Source organism: Osmerus eperlanus, chromosome 10 (genome assembly GCF_963692335.1).
Source record: "Osmerus eperlanus chromosome 10, fOsmEpe2.1, whole genome shotgun sequence".
NCBI classification, from domain to species: domain Eukaryota; kingdom Metazoa; phylum Chordata; class Actinopteri; order Osmeriformes; family Osmeridae; genus Osmerus; species Osmerus eperlanus.
In genome coordinates, this window is record NC_085027.1 from 6,071,875 (window position 1) to 6,075,391 (window position 3,517).

The window sequence follows — 3,517 nt, forward strand, 5'->3', positions numbered from 1 at the left end:
CACTTCAACCACTGAAGGGACATGATTGACACCTCGCCCAAGATTAAACGACCAGCAGGCCGTCTCTGTGTTTTATTGGACCAAGGCTGCACATGAAAGCCAGCCGGGATTCTTACAGAATCTCCGAATATAAAAACAGTAAACACGGCAAGCCCGCCAGTCAAACAGACGCATTAGAAGTGTTGATGGTATTGTATTATAAATATAGTGAGTGAATAATATTTAATTGATAAATGAAAATAAATTATTTTTGTATGAAGAATTTGTGAACATTTCTAAAGTTTCTCATTTTACAAATGCTTGAGTTTGTAAACTTGAGTATAACATGACAGCTTATTGGATGGAACCCACAATATAAATCCGAATTTTTATATCATTAATTCAGTTTACAAATCCAATTCTTAAATGTTCTCTTGAAGTCCCATCTCATCAAAAAAATCTTAAAGATCTGCCAAAAATGTAAAAGAAGATAAACAATTGACATTGTTAAAGTGCTGCTTAAAAAACAGAGGTGAACCATTCCACAGGATGGCTCCCACATGCCCTGAATGTAATGGCCTCTAAATTACCCTGGGCCTCTTCGGTCAAGGCTATGTTTAAGTTTAAAGGCCTGCCATGCCCTGCTCTGGTTTACCCAGCCACCTGCATCCATCCACTAACAGACGCTGTCTCTCTCCTCCAACTCTAAAGACACCAGGCCAGCCTCTCTCCAACATCCTTCAGAGCATGTGCTTTCTCCTCAGGGCTTCAGGCCATGCACCATTACCAGTTAGTCAGACACTGTAGCAGCAGATAACATCACTGGCACCGTTATGACTTCAGGCAGGCAGCCGCCGAAAATCACTACTCGTTGTCAGACACAGTTTAGTTGGGCAATAGGGTTGTCTCTTCAGCAGTCTGGAGATCTGTCTGGATAAGACAGGCTGAGTTATGAGGACACTGCGACTGGCGTCCATCTATGAATGGGCCTCGTCTTTTCACTGGAGACAGTCTCACAATTTTTTCTCTCTGCCCCCTTTACTTTTTCTCTCTCTGTCTCTGTTTCTCTCCCAAGCCTGAAAGAGACACATGTGAGAGCAGTTCCATGTGGGAGGTCTTAGAGCGTCTGAGAAACAGGCACTCATCAGGTCTTTCTTTACCAGTTACATGAACATGTAGTCTAGCTGAGGCACATCACAGTCCCTTACACTCACATGCAGCAAACCACTTTGCTGCATGTGAGTGTTAGGGACTGGACCACTGTGACCATAATGTGGGACTGTAAAGTGAATGGACTGAGATCTGGCAAAATCACACTCCTCAAACTTCTAACCTGATCCCAGTTGGGTGGGTTAGGGGATAGTTTCACCTCTTTAAGGATGTGGCTATGTACAGTGGGTACATGTCCCTGACACAGCCGCCCCAGTGCATTTCTGCTAAGCAGCGCTTTCCGCATCCTGAGTCTATCATCACATGTTTTACCAGAGGAATCAGACTCCTCTTTGAACTTTCCTGCCACAGACACGCAGATGAGCTTGTTATTATAGCCGCTCGCCTGCATTTGCTGGGAAAGAGGGACTGTCCCTCTGACACACTTCCTGTACTTTGAAGAGGCCAATGGAGAGATGGCTTTGCAGGCCCTATTTCCAAGCCTGGCCTTTGATGCCAGGCGGAGAGGAGATGGAGGGGGTTTAAACCAGAATTCCATCTCGTGGATCTCCAACCACACCTACTGATCCTGTACTTGGTAAAAAATCTGTCTGGAAAATGTTTATCAGTGGGGTCATATAATTGTCATTATTGAATAAATCACATGAAGTTATGTACAAAGCCATGTGCCAATCTGGTTTTCTTTCTCAAATCTCTGAGGAGTGTAACGGTCATGCGGAGGTCAAACAAGGGTGCTATCAGCCACACACTAGCCAAGAGCAAAGGATATGGTTTAAAGACCTGCCTTCCGTCCTGTGTATTCATTAACCTGGGAAAGCACCTACCCTGGTGGTCAGGCAGAGTTCATTCTGCCATAAAACCCAGCATTCTCCCTGGAAACAGGCATAAAAGGGGACATTCAGCCTGCCGGATTGGGGGGATCTAATGGTTTGTCTGTGTTTATGTCCTTGTAACAATGTTAGGAGGCTGCCCGGGGAGCCCACTGGAGGCAGAGAGGAGGGAGAAGGGTTTGATGGGGGAGAGGGGGCGGGGGGGGGGGGCGGGGGGGGGGGGGCGGGGGGGGGGCGGGGGGGTGAAGCATATAGAGAGAAGAGGGAGCAGCTGCCGGGCGCTTAGAGCGCAAACATGTGACTGTTGCCTTTCTCTAAGGGGACAAAAGGGGGTGGATGTTGTAAAGGGCAGAAGACAATCGTGATTGAAGTACAGTGTTGATTCCTGCAGCGCCGCCGACTCAGCTCATTGTGGCGGCCCAGCGTGCGACGTGTCGGACGAGGGGTCTGCGCCGTGGCGACAGCGGCCTGTCATGTGGATGCCTCTCCATATGGACAGCGGCTATGGTTCTCCAGTCTTTCTCCCTTTCATTGACTTAATGGCATACAGATATTTTATGAATATGACCTGTGTTGTGTGGGACAGTGTCTGCCAGACAAAGCCAAATGACATTTTCCCTTTGCAGTAATACAAAGAGAAAATGTACATCTCTTTTGCAGAAAGTGTCTATCTATGGACATAATTGGTAAAGAGTGTGCCACTTAGCCTGTTAGAAGACCATTGATACACTGATGAATGAAATGTATTATTTACAAAAAATATATATCAACAGAACAAATGCAAATCCTACAGATTTTCAAGGCAACCCATTAACTGCAGAGTTTTCATTATGTAAAGGAGTGTTGGGACCATGTACACACAATATCATAGATCTATCTTGAGGTACTTTTCTTTAAATAAAATTTAAAAACTGCACTTGGCAAAATAAAAATGACAGCTCTGCAAACTGTAATATATGCAATACCTTAAAATAAAGAATCTTCCGGATGGCGCTTTCTTTTAAAGACTATCTTAATTAGCTGCTGATCCAGAGTTTTATGTTATGGGCTTGTGGTGTAAGAGGGTAAAATGCTGGTGTCCCACTTAAAAATTCCTTTTTATTTGATAAATGCAGCATGTAAAAACATTCTTAATAGGGCCTTAAGCCCATTAAATCTTTTCTGCTAAATGTTCTGAAGTAGAGACGAGTAGTGTAAATGATGGTACATAGTATAATGAAGTAAACTCACACTTTCTCTGACTGGAGTCATGGCACTGAGTGTTTGTGTTAATTTCTCCCGTCAGAAAACTCTGCCCAAATTTAGCTCTATAATCAATACTTTCTGCTTCCGTACCTCTCTTTGCTATCTGCACCCGGCACTTGCTTCTTTTTGAAGCGGTGGGGGAGTAACCCCATCCAGAACGAGGACACAATTAGTGTATTCAGACGAAAACAGTAGGGAACCCCCTTTGATGTGGGGATCAAATGAAGGAGCTGTGTGTTTTTGTCCAAAATGACAGGCTTGCCAGGTTTACTAATGGGTAGCTAATAGAAAGA